Genomic DNA, 25,710 nt, shown 5'->3' with positions numbered 1-25,710 from the left:
TTGCTCCATAAATTAAAAGTATCCTCACAAACTCCTACTTTTCTTCTATTTTTAAAACATGCTTCTCTTGTACCTCTCGCACTAATGCTTCTTTTATCTTCCTTTTGATACTCCTTGGTCTACAGAAATTGATCTTAATGTGTAGCTCTATTCACAGACTCTGCTGCAAAAAAAGCATTCAGGGACTCCCATACATTGTCTTTAGGTTTAAAATGTAAATTCTCTTTTAAAAGCCTTTCAAGAATTCAGTTACAGTATTATCTTTATAAGTTAATTATGTATCACTTTCCCTTATAAACTCTTCATTCTAGACAAATTGACCAATCTTTTGCCTCTGTAACTCTGAACAAATTTTCCCCCATGCCAAAATCCTCTCTTGTTATTCCTGTCTCTTGAGACCTCTTATTCCCTTCAAGGCTCAAATGCTCCCAAAAGATCTCTCCTGATCTCCAGAGTGTAACGTTTATACTCTTACCAATCAAGTATAATTTTAAAAAATATAACCTTTATTTACTTAACTATAGATTTGATTCTACCTAGTAGAGTATAAGCTCCATAAGGATGGGGGCAGTTTCACTTTTACATTTTATCCCCAACAGCTACAACAGTTTCTGATTCATAATAAGAAATTATTAAGTATTTAATTGATTGATTACTTGAACAAAACACCCTTTCTGTATCTGCCAAAGATACCTTAATACATTCTACATTTCACTCCTGTTTTCCATTTTATCTCCCCATTGCCAATTTTTTCTTTGTCCAGTGGAGCTTCTATAAACTATTATTTATTATAAACTTTCAAAATACATATTCCTTCTCCTTCTTTACCTTAAGTGAAATTTGGTCCTTCCATCAAGATTACACACCCTTCTTTATGTTGCAAACATTTCATTTAATTCTACTCCTCAGTGCATTGAGATATAAAGGTGTCTTGGCCTCTTTCATTCCAAAATCCACTTCTAGATCATGTATTAAAAACATTACTCTTTCTGAGATTCTTATATTCTATTTTATCTAAACTATCCTACTTTTTGTTAAATTAAAGATTTTATTTATTTTGAGTTTTACAATTTTTCCCCTAATCTTACTTCCCCCCCCCAGAAGACAATTTGTCAGTCTTTACATTGTTTCCATGGTATAAATTGATCCAAATTCAGTGTGATGAGAGAGAAATCATATCCTTAAGGAAGAAACATAAAGTATAAGAGATAGCAAGATCAGACAATAATATATCAGGTTTTTTTCTAAATTTAAGGTAATAGTCCTTGGTCTTCGTTCAAACTCCACAGTTGTTTCTCTGGATACAGATGGTATTCTCCAGCACAGATAGCCCCAAATTGTCCCTGATTGTTGCACTGATGGAATGAGTGAGTCCATCAAGTTTGATCAATGCTCCCATGTTGCTGTTAGGGTGTACAGTGTTTTTCTGGTTTTGCTCATCTCATTCAGCATCAGTTCATGCAAATCCCTCCAGGCTTCCCTGAATTCCCATCCCTCCTGGTTTCTAATAGAACAATAGTGTTCCATGACATACATATACCACAGTTTGCTAAGCCATTCCCCAAATGAAGGACATTTACTTGATTTTCAATTCTTTGCCACCACAAACAGGGCTGCTATGAATATTTTTGTACAAGTGAAGTTTTTACCCTTTTTCATCATCTCTCTCCAGGGTATAGACCCAGTAGTGGTATTGCTGGATCAAAGAGTATGCACATTTTTGTTTCCCTTTGGGCATAGTTCCAAATTTCTCTCCAGAAAGGTTGGATGACAAACTATCCTTCTTACATATTTTTAAAAAAATATTATTTGCATTATGTATTTCCCTTTCTCTAAGATGTAAATTGTCCCCTTAAAATATTGAGAATGAGATCCATTATATTTGTTTCAGATTCCTCATCTGTAAAATAGGAATAATAATAATAGCACCTAACTCTTAGAGTTGTTGTGAAGGTCAAATAAGATAATAATTGTAAAGTGCATGGTGTAGAGCCTGGCATGTATCAGTTACTATATAAATGTTAACTCTTTTTAGCTATTATTATTATTATTGCTCCTTGACAACTTCATTAGCCATGATGATGATGATCTAACTCACAGTTTTCATCTTATGTCTCTTTGATCTCCTGGTCTGTCTTTCCTCTCTTTTTATATCCTCAGAAATTAGCACGGCATGATGCATAGTAGGTGATTAATAAATGCTTATTGATTTGCTCTACTGACTTACCCCTGTACTGCATGTTAGCCAATTATCACCATAGCTCATATACACACAGACCTTGTGACAATACATAACTCCTCCAAGATATCAACATTTATATTGTTTCCCTCTTATCAAAAAACTTTTTTTAATCTTTTATCTACTCTTATTCCCACATAATAAATAGATTCTTCATCTTCTCTGAGACTTTCAATCACTTGACCCCAAACCTTCTGAAAAAAGCATGAGTCTTTTACTGTGATACTTGATTTGCTAACCAGATTGGATTTCTCTGATCATCTATTTCAGTGTTGACAATGCTAAAAGGACATACTCTTTACCAAATGAAGCTTTTCAACATAACTAATGCCAATCTTTAATCCCTCTGATCACCAGAACCATGCACTTTATTCATTCCTATTCTCAGCCTATGAAACATTGCTAGAGTTGTTAAGAACAATAAACAGAAGTTGTTTTCCACAAAATTTCATAGCCTAAGCATTTCTAGTTGAAATGGAAAGAGAAAAAATATTTATTGAACAGGCACCATGTTAAGCACTTTACAAATATTCTTTAATTTGATTCTGATAATAACTAAAAGAAGAAGATAATATTAACACTCCATTGTACAGTTGAAGGAACTGAGTCAGACAAGTTTTTCCCAGGACTGTACAGGACAGATTTAAACTCTGGTCCTCCTGACTCCAGGTCCAGAAATCTCTACTATGCTACCTGGGTAGAAACTGTATCAAATATGAAATAATTAAAATCTACATAACAGAATCTATAAGACAAAACATTGGGTAGAAACTGTATCAAATATGAAAAAAATTAAAATCTATATGACAGAATCTATAAGACAAAACACCATATGAGATAAAGTATCACATGAAATAAGATTAAAAAATCCTAAAATATAAAGTGTTTCCACTCAATATCTCAACCTTCAAACTATACTATGCCAAACTATACCATACCATACTATGCCATACTTGAACATAACAGAAATGAGGTTTATCTTTGCTCCCCTATCCTAATGTCACTTGCTGAGTGGAAACATTTTACCTCCAAAGAGGCAGAGATACATTTTCTGTTATGTGAAATAAAAGGAGAAAAACTAGATCAGTTTAAGAGAGAAGAGGAAATGGGAAATGAAGCAAAATAAGGTGACTAGAGGGCTAGGATCTTCCAGCTTGAGGTAGAGGTGGTTAGAAACCTATCTTGTGTCTATTTTTTTCAACATTTACACTGGACAATGAAAAGTCAGCAATAGTAGACAATAATAATAAGGGAGGGGAAAGGCCAGGAACAATTTGAAAGGGAAAAGGTAGAAAGGCTGTGTAAATTCTAATTTCCAAATAGACAGCTCAACTTAGAAGAGAAAATGAGCTAAAACTCTTAAACAGGTACTATGATAGAAAAAAAGGAGAATGAGTAAACTGAGTATGCAATTAAAAGCATCTGAAAATCAAAAAAATAAAAATTTAAAATTAGCATAGAAAGGAAAACAAATATTAGAGGGGAAAATAGATAAAAATTAAATAAAAATACTAGAAATTTGAAATAAAACAAATATTTGGTCCTTTGAAAAGACCAAGAAAGTTGAAAATTCTTTAGATAACCTGATAAAAGTGAGTGGAAAATTAAATTGCCAAAATTAAAATTAAGAAGTAATAGAAAATACCAGTTTTAAAAATAATTATCATAAATTATTACATGCTATTAAATGCTAGAAACTCATTTAATGAGAAAAATATGATTTTAATAGTAAAGCAAAGAGAGATGAAGGAAAGAAGGAGTATTTAGGCTTATATTAGCAATGATTATTAATGCAAAAATTTTAAATAAAATATTTTTTAAAAGTCTGAATATGTCTATCTATCCATATCCATTCATCCATCTACACACACACACACACACACACACACACACACACACACACACAGACAAAACTGTATTCACAGTGATCAAGTTGGACTTTGTACAGCATTTGTTGCCAAAATTGCTTAACAGCCAGAAAAAAGTTTGACTAATAACATTAAGAACAAACAAACAGTAAAAAAGAAAAACCCCACAAGAGAACCATAGGATTTTATCAATAAATGGGGAAAAGCTTCTTTGATAAAATGAAACACTCACTAAAAATTATAAAAATCATAGGCATAGAAGGCCATTTCACATTATGATAGAAGCCTAGATCTAAAATCACAACCTAATGTTAACATAATAATATAATAGTAATGCAAATGTTACCCCTTTCCTTATTATAATTTGTTCTATAATATACTAACAATAGCAGAAGGTCAAGAGAAAGAAACCAAAGACATTCACATTGCAAAAAAGAGATCAATCTATTTCTGTATGGACATAATATAATTCTTTTCTTAGAGAACTGGAGAGGATCATGAAAAAAGGGACCTGAAAGGTTCAATATTTTCAGTAGAGTAGTAGGAGTCAGAATGAATAAACAAAAAAATCAATAATATTTCTATAGAGCAATTTTAAAAACTACATGGAAATAACAAAGTAAAATTTCATACAGATTTATAGCAAAATATTTAAAGAATTGGGAGCTAATCTATACACTCAAAACTGTCATTAAATATACCATTTAAAACACTCTTTAAAGCAATGAATGACAAACACTTGAAGGTAGATTTGTGCTTGGGCTGCAACAGCATGATAAAAATTATGACAGTATATAAATTACAAATGAAATTCTATGTTAATCAAATTTCGATTTTCGATAAAAGAGCAAAAAATTTAGTTAGAGAAATAAAAATTCCAAAATCTCAAAGAAAATGATAAAAATTAGGGAGAAGAGGAAAGACTTCAAATTATTTTATAAATCCAGTAGTAATAATAAAGACAATTTGGTACTGGCTTTAAAAAATAATTCATTAAAAAAGACTAGATAAACAGAAAGGAGAAACAATTGAACTCAATAATGCAGCACAAAGAGTATAAACTATTTGAGGAAGAACATCTTTTCATTCAATAATGTTTGAAAAAACTGTATTTTGTGAAAAACTAAATAAATTCACAGCAATATTTTACTCCACACATCACAAGAAGTTCCAAATGAATACTATTATTAAAATTAAAAGATCTCATCATTTAAAGACTGGAGGGGGGGGGGGGGGGGACGATGGGGCGGTGGGCCCGGCCCGCCCCGCCCCTCGTCACCTGCGGCTCCATCGTGAAGCTCCTCAAAACGCGACACAACGTCCGGCTGCACTCGCAGGATGGGCACTACGGGTCCGGCAGTGGGCAGCAGTCAGTTACAGGAATATTAGATGTGGATGATAGCAGCAGTTACTGGAGGATCCGAGGACAAACCTCTGCAGTCTGTGAGAGAGGAACCCCCTGTGAAGTGTGGCCAGGCCATATGGCTGACTCATGTCAATACTGGGCGCAGCCTTCACAGTCACCACTTCTCTTCACCCCTCTCTGGCAACCAGGGAGTGAGTGCATTTGGGGAAGAGGATGAAGGGGACTTTATCTGGATGACTGGGCAGTCCTCTGCAGTGGCTCACACTGGGTGAGAGACGATGAGGTTCGGTTCAAACATGCTTCTACTGACTCGCTGCTCTCTGTCAAGGGAGAGCAGTATGGCCGACCCATCAGTGGACAAATAGAGGTGCATGGCATGGCTCAGCAGAGCCAAAACAACTATTGGAGAGCCATGAAAGGCATCTTTATGAAACACAGTGAGCTGCTTCACACCGAAGCCCATCATGTTGAGCTGTGAGATCCCTTCAGCTCCTCTCCACCTCACCACACAGTGTTGGAGTTGCACCCACTGCTTTCCACACTGGAGCAGCAGCAGCCTTATCATCCCCTGGGTGAGGATCCAGCTGGGAAATTTTCAAGTTCTTAAGAGCTGCAGCTCCCTTCCTTCCAATATGTATCTATCCTTATTCTGGACTTGGTTTCACCTTTTAAATGTGGGAGTTACTACCAGTGGTGGGACTGATCTTTTCATCCATTTAGAAGAAATGGAGGTGGAAGAAATAATATCTCTTGAAGATGGAAATTCCCCTCATTTGGATGCTTTGGCATAATAATCCATTAATAGGTGGAGTACAGTTTCCAACATAATGCTTTTACTCAGGAGTAATAAAAAGAATTTGATTCTCAAAAAAAAAAAGACTGGGGGGAAGTGGATAGGTATCTTTTGCATCTCTAGTTATAGGAAGAATTCTTAACCAGACAAGAGATAGAAGTTCAAATGATAAAATAGTTAATATCAATTACATGAAATTTAAAAATTTTTGCACGAATAAAATCAGTATAGCTAGAATAAAGTAAACTTGATTGGAGAAAAATATTTGCATCAAATATATTTTGTGTTAGTCAATAAACATTTGTTAAGCACCAATTGGAGTTACATAAATGAGGCAAAAGGTTTAATAGATGTTTATTGGCAGATTGATGGACTGTGTGACTTTATATCCCTTTATAAATAAGAATGAAGCTCTAGATGTGAATTTTCCATTCTTCTTTCCTCTGTACTTCTAAGTATTTCTGTCTATAGACTTGTCCTATGATCCTTTCCCTTTACATCAGAGATTTACTTCTATCCAAGATCTATTTAATTCCTCTTGGATTCTGCCCATTTAGTTATCCTTTTTCTAGTATCTTCACTTTTTTCCCTATTAATGTCTCCTTCCATGCCTCTTTTAAACATGAATAGAATTTGACCTATCTTGATAAGCAAAAACCTAACTGCATCTCCCCACTCCACCTCTTTTAGTATAGCTTATTTTTTTTTTTTTAGGTTTTTGCAAGGCAAACGGGGTTAAGTGGCTTGCCCAAGGCCACACAGCTAGGTACTTATTAAGTGTCTGAGACCAGATTTGAACCCAGGTACTCCTGACTCCAAAGCCAGTGCTTTATCCACCACACCACCTAGCCGCCCCAGTATAGCTTATTTTTAATTCTCTCACATTCATTGTCAAGGTTCACAAATGGTGTGCTTTCACTGACTCCATTTTCTGACTACTTGTTTTCCTCTAAATTTTCTTTAACTATATCATCCTTCCTTCTCCCAATGAAAAATGCAATCTTGAAGTTTAACAAGGCCCAAGTACTCTTTCCTCCTTAGCTTTCTAAAATTTTGACCATGTTAAAATCTGTTTTACTTAGACTTCTCCTATTTTGGTCTAGTAGTTATTGAATCTCTACTTTTCACTTTCTAATCTTTCTTCCTTGGAGATTGTATCTATTCCTGTAGTTTCAGTTATATCATTTATGGAAACAGTTCAGATTTCTATTTTGCTGGGTATTGCTTTTTGGATAGGTATTACTATTTGGAGACAAAATTAGAGCCTCAGACTTAATATTTTTTAGAGAAAATTAATTCTCTTCCCAAAATTGGCATCCTAGGTCTTTGTCAGTGGTGCCAATTTTCCTTTGATTATGGAGACTAAACATAACATCTATTTTTCTACTTTCTTTTCCCTTCAAATGATGTGTTTAATCAATTATCAAAACTTTATCTATGCTTTTTAATATTCTCATTTCTAAAACCCTTTTCAGGTCTTCTCTTGAAATAAATGGTAGTTAATTTCTTTCCTTTTTTTCTAATTTCTATGTACTTCAATCCCTTCTAAATGATATAACTATATAAATCTTATCTCTTAGATTTGCCAATATCTATTTGTTTAAAATGGCAATATCTTTGAAGGAAAAATCCACTAAAATTAGTCACATTTAATTAATTACCTTCCTTTATAATATTTTTCATCTTTGCTTCCTTCTGCACTTTCTTCCTTTCCATTTTCATTTCTAAAACCCTCATTCATGTCTTTCTCCTCTCACACCCAGGCTTTTGAACCACTCACTGAGTAATCTCCTGTTCTTTGATTTCTATGCTCACTAATCCAGTTGTTTAGAGGGCATAGACATTCTGTTAGATTATCCCCTCCACATAAGTCTTTGATTATGTCACCAATTTAATTTTTGAAAAAGTCAGTATCTCTTAAAGGAATAGGAGATAATTATCCTCAAATGGCCTACTTCTTTCTCCTGCTAAATTTTTTGACTATCTTCCTACCTCCAACCTCAGTGATCAGTCACTGATACTTGCCTTCTAAGGACCTATTGCTCCTTCTGTCTATCACTGAATCAAACAGAAACTCATATTGAATGTAATTTTAGAAAATATCTAGTTTAATCCCCTCATCTTACAAATGGAAAAAACCCAACTACCCAACATATGAATACCACATATGATATCCTTGATAGATTGCCTTTATACTTTTTGGACATTTTCAATACTAGGAAACTCTCAAGGGAGTCTATTCTGTTCAAAATTTTTTTCTTTTAGTTTGTTTGGAATTTTTTTCTATCTTATACTAAGTTAAAAATCTGTCTCCCTATAATTTCTACCTATTGATCTTAATTATAATCTGAAAGCATTTATACAATATTTCATTGTTCTTTTTCCTGACAAAGGTTATATATATTTCCTAATTTTCTCCATTGATTTTCAGAATAGTGTAGTCAGTATGCTGAGTTTGAAGTCACAAGTCCTGGGTCCTAATCCTAATAAGAGATACTTAATAATTATATGATCATGGGTGAATCATTTAGTTTCTCAGAACTTCTCTTTTTTTATCTGTAAAATGGGTATAATAATATTTATGCCTTCTATTTCATAGGGTTATTTTAAGGAAATTGCTTTTTAAATCCTGAAGCACTATATGTACAAACTTATATTTTACTTTGTAACAATAGTAAGTCCCTTCATCATCGGGTTCCCTTTCTCCCTGTGGATTTGAGTTTTTCAATGTCTTTTTAAAATTGTGACATTCATCACTAAGATTAAGCACTTACCTTGTGCTAACCATTTTGCTAATCCCAGGGAAAACAAGTAAATAGTAAACACAAAACAGTAACTATTCTCAAGAAACTTTACTCTTTTGGGGGGAACATCATCAAAATATATAGATGTATATAAGAAGCATAGAGATTAGAAGATAGTTGCTGTTAACAGGGGAAAACAGAAGATGTTGAAAGTAGTCACAATAACAGAATACAGAAAAACTTATTAAATAACGCAGTTTTATCTTTACTAGCATTGTACAAAATTAATAATATTCGTGTTTAAGCTACACATATGCATGCCCCCCATTGCAGTCAAAAAAGCATCCTTAAATTTTGGAAAGGCATTCATGTTCATGGTGAGTAGTCCTTATATATAGCAAAAATGCTCCTATTTCTTCAACATCCTCCTCTTGTAGCCAATTTTATATCAACTTTATTATTATCTCTCTTAGTCAGAAATGAACAATCCCATTACTATATAAAAAATAAATTTTAGGAAGTCTCTTCCTTCAACTTTTAAAAACAACACTTTCATGAGCTCTGATTGGATCTCACTGAAAATTTATTAATAAAGAAAAAAGAACATTTAGTCTATAATAGATTCTGACTCTATACTGCCACTAAAAATCATCACAATAATGCTTTTACCTTCCACTGCCAACTATTCAACCTTTCAGTATCTTAAGAGAAGAAGATACAAATGAAGCAAAATTTAAAAGCTGGTAATTCGGTTCTTAATCACCTTCTCTGGGACTCCCAAAATGCTAGCTTCCCATTTCTTCAAGAATTGAATACCACAAGGACGAAAAAAGAGGTCAAACAGGTCTGCAGACTTCAGAAATAAAGGTATTATGAGAACAATATTGTAAGAACAACACTGCAAGACTGTCTCTCTTTTTTCTCTCTCATGCTTGTCTTGATCACATGATACAGGTTAAAGTATTAATTAAAAAAAACAATTTTGTACTTGTTAAAAAGTAGGAAAGTTGATAAACAGAAAAAACAGAACAAGATGACTACAAGACAGAGTTTTATGTAGTATCAGATTCATCATAGGCATTTAATAATTATTGGCTGTTTTTCAGCCATTTTTCAGTTGTATCTGACTCTTCAAGATTCCTTTTGGGTTTTTCTTCCCAAGGTAATGGAGTGGTTTGCTATTTTCTTATTCAACCTGTTTTATAGATGAGGAAACTGAGGCAAACAGGGTTAAGTGACCTGACCATGGTCACAGAGCTAGTAAGTTTCTAAGACCAGATTTGAACTCATGAAAATGAATGAAATTCTATCCACTCAGGTCCTCCTGACTCCAGGTCTGGTGCTCTATCCACTGCATTACCCATATAACCCTATCTACTAAAATTTTAAAACATTTTTTTTTAAAAAAGTATTGTCAACGTTAGAAATCCTTAACAGTTTTAAAGAATGCATTATCTTAGGAATTGAATTGTTTTATAAATCTTAAGAAAGATAGTGCAGAACAACACTATCCTTGTTAGAATCTCCTCATTTTTGTTGTTTTGAATCAGCATCATTAATTGGCTAAAGGACTTAACAGGAAAATGTGAATGTTGAGCTTAGTTATTTTTGGCTCCCCAAATCTATGGACACATTGCAGAGTATTTGCTTTTGATTGAAGCTGGCAGTCTTTCATGAAATGGGGAAATTCCTTTGCACTACTGGTGGATGTAGTGTTAGAGCAATATGTGTTATTTCAATTCTGCTTTTATAAGAACAATTATAGATTTTCATGATATTACAGATATAACAGTATTATATCCAAGTCCTCTAGACATCTAGCATTCTTTAATTTCTTTTTTTTAGGTTTTTGCAAGGCAAATGGGGTTAAGTGACTTGCCCAAGACCACACAGCTAGGTAATTATTAAGTGTCTGAGGCCGAATTTGAACTCAGGTACTCCTGACTGCAGGGTCAGTGCTCTATCCACTTCGCCATCTAGCCACCCTGACATCTAGCATTCTTGATGTGGACAAGTACTAAGGTAAGTAGATGCAAGAGCATATTTGAAGGAGAAGAAGCATGTTATAAATTCCAACACTGTGTCAAAAAAAAGTCAAACAGGACCTATTGACATTATAAAGTTATCCAATCTTTAGAAAAGTTTTATGGACTATTTTGATAGGTAACTCACTCTTTAAATGAACAGAATCCATAGGAACTCTTTTCTTTTTTTCTCCACATTGTTTGCTGCCTCAAGAAGTCTTTCTCTGGAAGCTTTGGCGTCTGAGTTCTTGAACTTTAGAATTCTTAAGTTTGGCACTATCCATAGTGCACTATCTAAGGCTAGTGTTGTCTAGGAAATAGGAAAAGTATTTGATATCATGCAATTTAGAGAGTTCAAAGTCCTATCTTCCTTTTCAAAAGAGGTAAAAGGAGGAGTAATATACTTGAACTCACTACTCAGAGTGTGTATGGAGACATACTATTGTGAGAAACAAACCAGGAGACTACTCCTTAAGTCACTATTACTAGCCATAAAAATAAAATCCTCCAGTTTCTATCAATGAATAAATCAAGTTCCCTGTATCTCATCAGTTTAATTGAGGAACTCTTTAAATTTGGTCAAGAATTAATAATGTTCCTTCCTGTTCAATCAACCAATCCACAATCATTAAACATTTTTGTATATTCCTATCTTTCAGATATTGTGATAAGTAGTCTCTTCCCTCAAAGAACATGACTATAGATAGCCAAAAATACAGGGGACAGATTACTGGGAGACACAATACATACATACATACATATTTAATTATAAGAAAAATAAATTTCTTAAAACAATTTTGGGGTGGTGGTGGTAAGTAATGGAGAACCTAGAGGAAGGCTACATATAGAAACTAGAGCTTGAACTGAGCTTTGAAGGAAAGCATGGAATCTGAAAGTCAGGAGTGAAAAGGAAGTGCATTTTAGGAATGGTAGATGATAATTTGAGCATATGCCTAGGGGAAGAAGGTAGAGGATCATATATGAATAAGAAGAAAAAGGACCAGGATAATAGAATATGTGAAGTTAAATAATGTATAATACGAGTCTAAAGGTAAATTTAAATCAGATTGTGAAAATTTTTGAGAAGCACCTCAATTGATCAGGAACTCCTGGGGGTATTTATTCTATAGAAGAGAATGCTTATGGATACGTGATATTATCTTTAAATATTTGAAGCTTTCTCACATGAAAGTTGGATTAGTTTGTTCTCTTTGACTCCAGAGAGAACTAGGTTCAAACCGGTATAAAGAATTGGGAAACAAATTTTGTCTTAATATAAGGAAGAATTTCCTAATAATCATAGCTGTCTGGAAATGAAATGCTTTGCCTCATGAGATATTGAGTTCCTTGTCACTGGAAGTGTACATAGGGAGACAGGATGCTCACTTACCAAGAATTTGTGAATAGGGATTGAAACATTTCTATAGAGTGGGCTCAGTGACTTATAAGGTCTCTTCCAGCTCTAAGATTTTAGAATTCTATGAGCTGTGTATTGAATTACTGCTCTACTTTGGAAGAACCAGCATCAAAGATAAGGGTTTAAGTTTCCATCCCATTCACAGCAAAGTTGGGTACAGAATCAGGGTATAATGAATTATCTTCATTCTTTTGTGGGGACTCTATTGAGTTGGCACTTAACATTTGACAATCCTCAGGTTTTTATAGTGGGGAAAGGAAAATCAAGAGCTTTGTTAATTAAAGACATCAGACTCTGGAATTTGACTCCCAGAGCATCATATGAACCAGGGAACAGAACATAGAGAGGGAGATGCAAAGTTCATATCTCTTCAGGTTGTCCTTCACTTACTTGGAATGAGTCATATTGGAATCCTTGTCTTGTTACCAAGGAGGAAAAGATTATATTCTGTTTCTCAATTACATTATTTTGGGCCAAAAGAACTTCACTGTTTAATGACCTTGGGACTTTGATGCATGGTACCATGTCAATAGTGAGATAAAGAATAAAAAGAAAAAATTGTGGGTTTTTTTTTTTCACTGAGATTCTAAAGTTATGTTTCAAAAGTATTGTGAAAGTTTAGGTTCCCAAGAAAATGCATTTCTTTAACTAGTTTTCTGAAAAAAAGTAAGTGTGCCAATGAAGTTGCTTAAGCATGTTGCTCAACAGGAAAAATCAGGATGGTAGAAAACCTTTGGCAGAGTAAGTTGGTACCTTATTTTCAATGCCTAATAGATCTTGTGGTTTGGAAGCTTCAAAAAGTGGACTGAAACATTATACAAAGGTCTTAGAGATTAAGGTTCTGAATAATGCATTATCAACATGGTTTTTTTTTCTACTGGGTTTTGAAGTACCAGGCAAAATGATAATAAAAGTCAATGTTTATACAGCACTTTCCTCCCAACAAACCTGTGAGCTTGGTAGTTCAAGTTTTATTATCCTCATTTTACTGATGAGAAAAAGGAGGTTGAGAGAGGCAGAGCAATTTAATCTGGGAAATAAAGCTTCTTAGTGTCAGAACCAGATTTTGAAACTATGTTTTCTGATTCTGAGTACCGAGGTAGTTAGCTTCTTCTCTATGTCCTATTCTAAGATTAAAAAAAAATTAGAGGGGTAGCTAAGTGGCATAGTGGATAAAGCACGGGCCCTGGAGTCAGGAGTACCTGGGTTCAAATCCGGTCTCAGACACTTAATAATTACCTAGCTGTGTGGCCTTGGGCAAGCCACTTAACCCCATTTGCCTTGCAAAAAAAAAAAACCTAAAAAAAAATTAGAGCTGAAAGAGACCTTAAAGGACATCTGATCCTACACACTCATTTTACAGATGAGAAAACTTAGATAGAGAGAAGTTATATGATTTTCCTAAGGTCACACCAAGGTCCTCTGATTTCAAATCCAGTGTTCTTTCTGCTATGTTGCACCACATATGTTACCTATAACTTTTAATTTCAGATGTTTGAGCAAATAAAGATGAGATGGTACTCATATTTTATGGAATAGTACTATAAAAATGTGTTCTATTCCATGATAATCCCTCCTAAAATATATTTACATAATTGCTTTTATAGTGTAAAAGACAGTCAGATTATACCCACTTGGACTTTTTTTATATATAGATAAGATGCATTATCAGGTGGTACATTGGACAGAGTGCTGGGCCTGGAATCAGGAAGACTCAGCTTTATGAGTTGAAATCTCTCCTTAGGCTCTAACTAGCTATGTAAAGTTGGACAAAAAAATTTAACCTCTTTGCCTCAGTTTTGTCATCTGCAAAATGAACTGCAGAGGAAATAATAAACCATAGAAGTATCCTTGCTAATAAAACCCCAAATGGAGTCACAAAGAGTTGGATCCAAAATGAAAACGACCAAAGAACAACCAATTTGCCAGGCAGTTGATCAGATCTTGACTTTTGCTCAAATCCTGCCTTTTCTACTTGCTCTTTATATTGCCTTGAGCAAGTCACTTCGTTTCCCTGGTCCTCAATTTCCTCATCTGGAAAATTGAGAAGGTTTGGATTAGAGGACCTCTTGAGTACCCTCCAGTTGTAGTAAGCCACTGACTAAGAAATGTGAAAAATTCACAAATATGCCAAGTGTCTTTCTGCTAGCTTTTATCCTGAGAATCTATTTTAATTAAAAATATTTTGAAACTTTATTTTTAGGTTTTACAATACTTAAATTTCCAATATATTTAACATAATATTTATTTTACCCTAGATATCAGAAGTCACAAAGTCCTTTTATGGTAGTTGATCTGAAAAAGACCAAGTCCCAGTGACAGAGAGATCCTTAAACTTATCAGTCTACTTTGAAATTCACCTTATGGCTGGTCTCTGAGGAGGGCAATAGAAGTCTCAATAATTATAAACCATGATTCATTTAGAAGATTTGAAGAAAAAATTAGAAAACAGCAGACCATGCTACTCAAACAGCAAAAGTCTGGATAAGCCTTCTGGAGAATATTACTGTATATGCAATATAGTGATGGTGCAGTTCACAGTTGTGGGTATATCTTATGAAAAGATGGGGCTCTGAATTTTATTTAATTTAATTACATAATAGAATAGCTCCTGGTTCAGAGTCCACTAATTGACATGGCATAAAGAATGCTGAGTCACCTCACAAGAAATACAGCTCATTAAAAGTTTAGCTAGGGGCAGCTAGGTGGTACAGTGAATAGAGCCCTAGCCCTGGAGTCAGGAGTACCTGAATTCAAATCTGACCTCAGATACTTAATAATTACGTAGCTGTGTGGCCTTGGGCAAGCCACTTAACCCCACTACCTTGAAAAAACTAAAAAAAACAATTTAGCTGCATCTTCTAGCTATTAAGGAAAGGGTACATGTGTATACTGGATTTGTTTAACTTTGTGTATCCTTGCTGTCTTTTAAAATTTAGATTTAGTTTCAATAGATTGCCAGCAATGGCCTTAATTAAATTCCTTTGACTTTGTATTCATTTTACAGGAAATATTTTGTGTTAAGGTAGCAATTATTTAAGTTCTTCATCTTGGAATGAGTTGTATCTATCTAAATTTGTTTTTCTTTCCTTCTTCATTGGAAAGAATTATGCTACTTGCTACTTGCATAATAGGTCAGTCCTGGGAGATGTTGGTTTGTATTTTGGCTATTGAATGATTATGCTTTCTGATATAGTCTTAGTCTCTTAGTTCCTTGGTCTTTAGAAGGAATCTTTTTCAACAATCCACAAGGTAGGAATTATATGATTATCATTTATACTGAAAAGTATGCATTAAATAAGTTTCCTTCTGTTCTTTGTTATTTTTTGATTTATGATTTCTCTTGTTTGATTTTGCGATTAGTTTTAGCTTCATAGACATTATTTATTATTGAACAATAATTAGTTTGTGTTTATGAATAACTGAAAGCTTTCCTTATTCTTATGCTCCCTACAATAATATTCCTTTTTATTATTAAAGCTAAAATAACACTGCTGAGAAGCAGCTTGGAAATGTCTTTCTCAAGTCAGGAAGATGGGTTCAAGTGTCACCTCTGGCAGCAGCAGTGAATAGGACAGTGGACCTAGAGTTAGAAAATCTCAATTCAAATATGGTCTTGGACATTTACTAGCTATGCTACCTTGAGCAAATCATTTCACCTCTCACTCAGTTTCCTCAATTGTAAAATTGGGAAAATACCTGTCTCCCAAGATTGTTGTGAAGATCAAATGAAATACTTTTAAATTACTTAGCCATAGGAAATCCTATATAAATGTTAGTTATTATTGTGATAATTATTATGGTGCTATTCATGTGTTGGGGTGAATGACTTAACCTTTCAGCATTCTGATACTGTAAGACTATAAGAAGTAGAGCAGGCAAGACTCCACAGGGATAGGTGTTTTTCTCTAATAAGAATTTCTTTTTTCAAGAAAATTATAGCTCTTCTCCAACAAAATAAATATAAAGGATGAAGAATAAGAAATAATTACAATCATGGTACCGATAAAATGTATATGTTTATCATTTGCTGTCCAGGACTTCAGTTGTCTATTTAGTATGGTGACTGATGGATATGAGGAAGCTTTTCATGGAGGTGGAATTTCCCAAGTATTCTCTTTGACAGACTTGGTCAGACATCACCATTTTTATTTCTTGTCAGAAAGTAGTTATGTTTTTAAATGTATATTTTAATTTTAATTTATTAATTTAATGAAATGATAAAAATAATTAACAAATTAAGTTATTTTAAATGTACAAACAAATTTTAAATTGGTTTCTAGGAAACTCTAAGAATTGTTAATTAGCAAGATTTGGGCAGACTCTGGGCAAAATTGAAGAAGCAAAATTAGTCTTCACTGACTTCACTCTCCTGAGCCCATACAAGGCATTTATTGAATAAATGTTTATCAACTGACTATTCTTGATTTGATTAAGATATCTCTTCAACCCTTATCCTCTATTGCAAATAAAGTCAACAAGCATTTATTAAGTGCTTATTATGGTCTCTGCAGTATGCTAAGCTTCCATACAAATGGAAGCAGAAAGACAATCCCTGCCCTTAAGGAACTTACATTCTATTAGCATACGAGTATAGGTAGAAGCTAAAAGATGAGAAAGATGTATCTGAGTGAAAACATGGTAGAGAAAGTCTGAAGATTCAAGAATAAAGCCTGAAGAGACATGAAGACATGGCTGCCCTGGGCATCCTCCTTAATTCCTAGGAGGAATCAGTCAACAAGAAGAGGCTACAAGGTGGAGAATACTGACAGGGAGAGAAGTCTGGAGGTGGATGAATTTCCAGAATGAAGAGCATTATTTGGCAGCTAAGGTAGAGAAATTCTAGAAAATCAGGAAAAAAGCCTGAGGAGACTTTCTCTAAACCCTAATCTTTCTGAGGTTTTCCCTTTACCAGCTCCCAGATTATGTAAACTCCTTGAGGGGAGTGTTCACTTTCTTCTTTGCTTCTTCTGCAAAGCCAAATATTATCTCTTGCATTTATAGCCTGGTTATAAATCTGTTAGGCATACATGCCAAAGATGATGCCTGGGGATACATATGGTTGGACTTTTGCAGTTTGTGTCATGAACAGAAGAGGGTTGTGTCTTAAAAGAACAGATTGCTTTAGCTTCTTGTGCTTAGAACTTCAGGGTAAACGTTCTGAAAACTAAATATAAATTCTGAGAATTATTGTTCCAGAGATAAAAATTTTCTTCTTGGTTCTGAAGAGATTAGAATTATCTCAAGTTTTGGGTGATGGGAAACTTTTCTACTAAACCAGGAGTTTAACAAACAAAAATCAAAACAGTTAAATGAGGGAAATGGGACTTTAAAGGAGAGGAGCAAATATGGACAGAGTGTGGAATGGGAGGAGCAGTCTACAGGCTCTTTGAATGGAAAGTAATAATAAGATATTGATAAGACTAGAATTCTGCTAGTCAACTCTATTATTTAAAAAAATTGGTAAATTTTGTTGGAATAAGCTGAAATATTTCATGGCAACTTTCTCTTTTGAGAGATAATGTAAAAATTTCTAAAAGTATCTTGTGGCAAAGTGAATAGATTGCTGAACCTAAAGTCAGGAAGACCTAAAATGAAATCCAGTCTCAGACATTTACTGGCTGGATAACCAATGGATAAGTTACTTGATATTTGTCTCAGTTTCCTCATTTTTTTAAATGGGTATGATAAAAACACCACTTCAAGGTGTCATTGCTGGAATAAAAAAGAAATACTGTTTGTAAAGTGCTTTGCAAATCTTAAATCACCATTTAAATGTTACTTAGTATTACTAGATTTTTGTAATTTATAGTCCAACTCTCATAACCATACATTACTATTGAAAAAAACCACATAATTTGGGCTATACCTTTGCAACAAGATGATATCTTGTTACATCCTCTATTTGCCAGAAAGGGATAGGATCTATTGCCATGATTTTTTTAATGCTAAACTTCAAGGCAGCTTTTACACTCTTCCCTTTCACCCTCATCAATAGTATTCTTAATTCTTCTTAATTTTCTTCTACAAGATGGTATTATTTGCATATCTAAAGTTTTTAATATTTTTACTGGCATCTTAATTCTGGTTTTTTGATTCATTCACCATGATACTTTGCATAGTGTACTTTGCATATTAGGTAAATAAATAAGGTGACAAGATGCAATCTTGTTGTACTCTTTCCCAATTTTAAAACAATCAATATATTCAGTTCTAAATGTTGCTTCTTGATCCACATACAGATTCCCCATTAGACAAATAATATAATTTGATACTCCCATCTTTTTGAGGACTTGCCATATTTTGTTCTGATTCACATAGTCAAGGGTTTTAATACAGTCAATGAAGCAGAAGTGGATTTTTTCTGGCAGTCCCTTGATGCCTGCATATCCCATGAATCTTGGCAATTTGGTCTCTGTCTCTTTGAGAACGAGCCTGTTCTTCTGGCACTGTTTGGTTCACATATTACTGAAACCTACTTTGGAAAATCTCAAGTATGGAGTGTGAAATGAAGGCAATAGTTCATTTATTTAACACTTGTGTGACGGAAATTGGGTTAAGTTCTGAGCACAGTGTTAAGTATTGGAGAAGAGATAAGTTATGGATGATTTTTTTAGGTTTTTGCAAGGCAAATGGAATTAAATGGCTTGCCCAAGGCCACATGGCTAGGTAATGATTAAGTGTCTGAGGCCGGATTTGAACTCAGGTACTCCTGACTCTAGGGCCGGTGCTCTGTCCACTGCACCACCTAGCTGCCCCTAGAAATGATTTTGAATGCTAAAAGACTTTCTATATCATTCTGAAAAAGCCAGGGAATCAGTGCAGCTTATTGAATGGGAGAAGTAAAGATAGGGTTATTAGTTGAGTGGAGAATGGACTGCAATGGGGAGAGACTTATGGCAGGGAGACCAACCAACAGGCAATTGCAATAATCCAGGGTAGTGGCAATGCCTGAGGAAAGAAGGGGAGATAAGTGAAAGTTGTTATGAATGTAGAATGGTTTTTTTATGAAATATTCTAAGAATAATTTTAAATTTCAGGATGCAGTTGAAATATTCTATGAAATGTTTATAAAAACTGGCAAGGTATTACTGAATTCAGAGTTTTTCCCTACTTAAACAATAATAACAAATTTAATTATTTTAGCTGCATGACTCTATGCTACAATGATTATTAAAACATAGTTTGAAAAGTTAACAAATAAGTTTGTACAAACAGTATATAATACAGATTGGAGACAGGTTCCTAAATATTTATTTGAAATGTTAATAACATTTGTTGCCAAATTGCTTTCACCAATTTCTGTAGGAGTCAATGTTTTAGCTTCATGTTTGAAAGCCTAACTTTGTTTGCATGCTAGTGGTGTAAAGGTGGTATAAATTTATACAGAAAAAGAAATTGTATTTTCCATGACATGAAAGAACCCTGTTCTTTTTGATGGTGTAAGCGGGTAAGTATTTATAAGGTCATAGACTCATAGATTTAGAGTTGAAGGGCCCAATCAATGGTAATATATCCTCCTCCTCCTCTCCATGACCCTGGTTAGGAAAACTCATGTCCAATATTCATTACCATTAGATAATCATTGGGGTTTCTTTGGGGTCAATTGCTTACTTCAGTGCTGAAGTTCATAGATAAGGTTGTTTTTTTTTATTCTTATCTTTTAAGCTATGGCAATCTTATCATTATATAGATATTTTCAGTGCCCTAAAAGAATCACAATTGCAGGTGGCCCAAATGAAATGTTAAGTGGCTTTATATAAGTAAGCTGTAGTCTTATTACTAATAATAACTGACACAGAAAAAAATGGCCCATAAAACATCATATTGATTTGTGATTGAGAAATTAGATAGGACAGTCATCATGGTATTGTGGGAAAAGTACTGGTTCTAGAATCCATGGACATGGGTTCAAACATTTTATCTGTCACTTACTTGCAAGGTCATTTGTATGACCTTGGACAAGCTACTTAATTTCCCTGACTTAATTGTCTCATCTCTAAAATGAATGGGGACACCCAAAGTCTCTCCTGCCCCCAGTTTTTAAATATATAGCACCTGAAAAAGGGAAAGCATATGTACAGTATGAATATTGTACTGATTTCTACAAAGCATGAAAAGAATCAGAAGACCTTTCCAGTCTTACATCTAACTCCTTCCTTAGTCTCTGAATTCCCTTATACATACACTATGATTTGGTGGCCTTGGCATCCTTGAGTAGATCCTTTATATCCTAATTGGGTAAGCTAGCCCTCTATGGCTGAAATTTTCTACCTTCTTATTTACATCTCCTGATGTTCTTGGCTTCTTTTAAGTCCTAACTAAAATTCTACCTTCTACTAGAAGCCTTTCCAGATCTTTCTTAAAATTTTGTTTTTAATGTGTTGATTATTTTCAATTTATTCTGTTTATGTTCTATTTATACATGATTATTTGCATCTTGTTTCCCTTTTTAGACCATGAGCTTCTTGAGAGCAGGGCCTGGGTTTTGTCTTTTTTAAAAATATTTCCAGTGTAATGCTTTTGCTTGTCAGGCATTGTACTCAACACATAATGTGTCTAATCAATTCTTGTTGACTTGACTAATTAACTGAAGGCCATCAGTGCATAGGGTATGGTCAACAGGGTATAGTCTATAGTTGATTTTCAGAGAAGGTAGACAAGAATTGCATATAATGGGAGCAGCACATTTGTAAAGTACTTTATAGAAATTATCTCATAATTCCTTGAAGTGCTGGAATCATAGAGATCATGAATCCTTTTGAAATATCAAAGGGATGACATTTTTTAAAGGATCATGGTTTTACAGGTAGAAGGGATTGTAGAGGTACTCAAGGTCAACCTCCTCATTATACAAATGATGAACTGAGGCAGAATTCAAACCCAAGTCTTCTTGACTCTGAGTCAGGTGTTCTTTCCAGGACACAATCTTGCCTCTGTTTCAGAAGGAGAGATGATCATTGTTGTTACATGTATATATAATTGTATGTTGTTATTTTAGCATTGAAGGGGCAGCTTTGATAAACTATGTTCTTTCTGGTAGCTTTATGAATGTTTTTGTAACTTTGTCTCACTGAACCAAGAGGCTGCCATAATGAGGGTTTTATAGCACCTACAATACATACCAATCTTATATGATTTAGCATCACATCAGCCCCTAGAAATGGGTTAGAATTATTCATATTGGAATTCTGATTCCATTAAAATCTCTTGATAAATGATACTATGCATGTATATGTAGGCATTTTGATTAAGCATTAACCCTTGATTTGACTTAAAAAATCAAGCATAATTCCACAGAGAGGAGGAAAGGGGGATTATTATGCAAGTATTAAGCATATTTCCAATTCCAAGAATCATGTTCATGATCACAAATCATTAATTCAATTAGTTCATATAAGTTCTTTTTATTGTCACCCAAATTAAACAAGTCTTCCTGAGGCTAGGCATCCATGATGCCATTTCAAAAATGAAAATGCATATATAATTTGAGAGCTTAAAAAGTAAGAATGGTGTGCTTGCTATATCACAAGCATGTTGAAAGCCACTTACTCTATCTGGTTTCATTAAATCATCAGGAACTCAATCCCTACTCTAACCTTCTCAACCTATAAATTTTGATTTGTAAAATCTTACTTCAAGTTTTTCTAAGGTTAAAAAACAAATCAATTTGATTCTCTTTAAAAACAATAACAATTAGTTTTCTTGATAATAATCCTTTAAACTTAATCCTGGAAAAATGAAACACTGCAGCCTTCAAATAAGGCTAAATGTGAGAATCTTGATCAGTGATGTGAGAGGTTTTAGCAATTATTTAGAGTCATAGAAGACATTCTGTCTTGGATCTGGGGGAAGCTTATATGATTCAGTCCAATCCTCTATTTTTTAGCATATTGAGATTAAAGTGTAAATCACCTGCCCAAGGTCATACTGAGTTATTTAATATTAGAGAATTTTTTTGCCTCCTGGCCCACTTTTCCTCCTTTCCTTATGGTTGGCATGAGTTTAAGGATCCTGGAAAAAGATTTTCCTCTTCCATTTGCACTGATGCTTTAGTAGAGGATGTATCCTTTTACTAGATTAGAGATTATCCTAAAATGCAGATGCTCCTCTCAGGAGTGACTGTGATTTATATTCATACAATAGGTAAATGACTGTTAGAGGCTTTGTGGAACCCACATATGTTCGGGAAGGGAGGAGAGTGAAAAAAGTCAGAGTGAATTCAAGTTCTGCCTCTAATGAGTAGAATTTACTATTTTTTTTTAGTTTTTTTTTGCAAGGCAATGGGGTTAAGTGACTTGCCAAAGGACACACAGCTAGGCAATTATTAAGTGTCCGAGGTCAGATTTGAACGCAGGTACTCCTGACTCCAGGGCCGGTGCTCTATCCACTGCACCACCTAGCTGCCCCTACAGCATACTATGTGCATTTGAGCAAGTTCCTTAATCTCCCTTGGCCTCAGTATCCCATTATAACTTAATTTGCTTGTACTAGATAGTATGCCTTCTAGTTCTAGAATGATCCTAAGGATACAAAGTATCATAGGTATATGAAACAAGATCCCCAGATGGATGAAGAAAGGTAGGGCAATGTCTGAATTATAACAGTTTCCCCTAAGTTCACCCCTAATTCTGGCCCTTGGACCTAACTTTACTGTTTTGTTTAGCTTTTATTTTCTACAAGGAATTGCATTAGAATTGTTTAAAACCCCAAACCAACTTCCATCACATTTACTGTTTTCAAAAACTGTGAATTTTGAAGAAAAGGATTGACTGAAGTTCTTTTAATTCCTTCCTGCCTCATCAGTTTTAGAAACTGAAGCAGAGGACAAGATGATTACTTCTAGTGCCCTTCCAGAGCTAAATTACTACTTCATAATGCATTAGGTCCTGCTTAAGGCTTGCTTCATTGAATTGGGAGAATGTGAACCAACAAGGATCTGTTGTATTTTTTTAGGGTAGCTAATAGAATACTAGGACATACTTAAATTATGAAATGGAATAGTTCCAAAGGACTACCTGTATGTGACTTCAAGAAAACCATTTATAGCTCAGTAAGTAAAGTTCTTCCTCACCATTTCATTTGAAATTTCGGGAGATTGTTTAATGTAGAGGGTACATTCTCCTAAAGGAAATAATTGACTCTAACTATAAAGAGCAATTATGCTTCCATTTTTAGTCACTCCTCTTTAAGTCCTGAATGTTGCCTAGTACATGCTGTTTCTTGCTTTGAAGCAAGAGATAGTGTTACATCATCTGTATTCTCTTTCATTCCCTTGATTATTTATGTAATCCCTCTTGCTATGGGCCTATCACTTTACAGTCCAAGTTTTAAAAAAAATCACATCTTGAATACTCTCAGTCATATACTTGGCTGAATAATAAAAAAAATGTGCCTTACTAGGATTATGTTTGGCAGTCTAAGATCTTGAGTGATGATGGTAATCTAATTGTATTTAACACAAAATCTCTCCAAGCTGTAGATGAAATAAAAGATTGAAGTATGGGACAGGGAGGGGAAGGCTTTTAAAAAGCTAACTGTCCTGAAAATTGGGGCTCATGAAGAATGGGGCCCATTTATGTTGGGATATAAATAGTTCAATAAAAAGGCTCTGAAATCAGCTACCTTGGAGTAGAGAAGCATTATGCTAGGCAAGGGTTATGAAACTTTTTTTTGGTGTGTGTCATGGACACAGTACAGTCTGGTGAAATAGATCAAAAGAAACTAATTCTATTGAAATAGAATTTCCAATATATTAAAAAAACACACCAAACCTAGTAATGTACATAAATTTACAATTCTAAGGTTAAGGATACCTGAGCTAGACTTTAATGATTTACACAGTATGACAGTATATATATATATATATATACATATGTAAGTTTCTAAGGAAGATGAAAACTGATTAAAAATATAAAGCACCAAATAAATTCAGACAAAAAAGAAAAGTTCGTACTTTATAAAGGAAGAAAATGAGATTGAACAATGACTGAAAAGAAAAATAACAATAATGATAGCAGCTATAGTTAGTTTTAGTATTCACAGCTTTGATGAGAAAAAAATTAGTCAGCAACTGCAAGTTTCAAAAAGGAAATACATGCCTCCTTTTTTAAGGAGTTAAAGAGTTATCCTTTAGATGTCTTAAAGTGTTGCAGAATCTGGAAAAAAATCATTTGTGCATTTTACTGTTAAGATGAATTTTCTATTATCAAAAAAAATTTTAGGAGAGTACAGTGTATGAAACTATTTCAAAATTTCAGAACCATGGATCTGAATAGGAAGTGAAATTCCTTTGTTTATTTAAATTTGTTTTTTTTTGTTTTTATTTTTTTCAGTTACATGCAGAGATAGCTTTCCACATCCATCCTTTTTGCAAGCTTTTGGGTTCCACCATTTCTACTATCCTCTGTTCCCCATGGCAGTGAGAAATCTGATATAGATTATACATGTAAAGTTGTGCTTAATATAATTACATAGTAGTCATGTTGTGAAAGAAGAATTAGAATGAAGGGGAGAAAACCATGAGAAAGAAAGATAAAAACATAGAATAAGTTTTAAAAAGTGAATGTAGTATGCTTTGCTCTGCATTTAGACTCAGTAGTTTTTCACCTGGATATGTATGACATTTTTCATAAGAAGTCTCTCAGGATTGTCCTTGATAACTGAAATGGTGGGCAGAGCTGTGTCCCTCATAGTTGATTATCTCACAAAGTTGCTGTTAATAAGTATACTGTTTTCAGGGCAGGTAGGGGGTGTGGTGGATGAACATCGGCCCTTGAATTAGGGGGACCTCAGTTCAAATCCAGTCTCAGACACTTAATAATTATCTAACAGTGTGACCTTCGGCAAGTCACTTATCCCCATTGCCTTAAATAAAAATAAATATTTAAAAAATAGGTATACTGTTGTCCTGGTTCTGCTCACTTCACTCTAAAGTTTCCTGACTTTTCGAAAGTCTGATCACTCCTGATTTCTTACACAACAATAGCATCCAATTACATTCATATAACAACTTGTTCAACCATTCCCCAATTGATAGGCATCTGGAAGTGTTATGCCTTAAGCAGAAGTTGATGAAATTCATTGTCACACAGCCAGAATATCTCTTTTAGTTATGGAATTCATGTCAAGAATCTTTAATTATGAATTTAAATTAATTACTCTAAATAATCTAATCTACTATAAATTAAATTTTGGTTCTGAGAAAGTTCTCAGTTTGATCATATACCCTCCCACAGTTTATGAAGGAATTGTTCATG

At 34.1% G+C, this 25,710-nt stretch overlaps 1 pseudogene; it reads left to right on the top strand.

Annotated features, from left to right (window-relative positions):
• The first annotated feature begins 5,348 nt into the window (after positions 1-5,348).
• Positions 5,349-5,951, top strand: LOC141498857 (stromal cell-derived factor 2 pseudogene; annotated as a pseudogene).
• The last annotated feature ends 19,759 nt before the right edge of the window (positions 5,952-25,710 follow it).

This window comes from Macrotis lagotis, chromosome X (genome assembly GCF_037893015.1).
Source record: "Macrotis lagotis isolate mMagLag1 chromosome X, bilby.v1.9.chrom.fasta, whole genome shotgun sequence".
NCBI lineage: Eukaryota > Metazoa > Chordata > Mammalia > Peramelemorphia > Peramelidae > Macrotis > Macrotis lagotis.
Note: the sequence above shows the minus strand (reverse complement) of the source record. Positions and strands in the feature narration are given on the sequence as shown.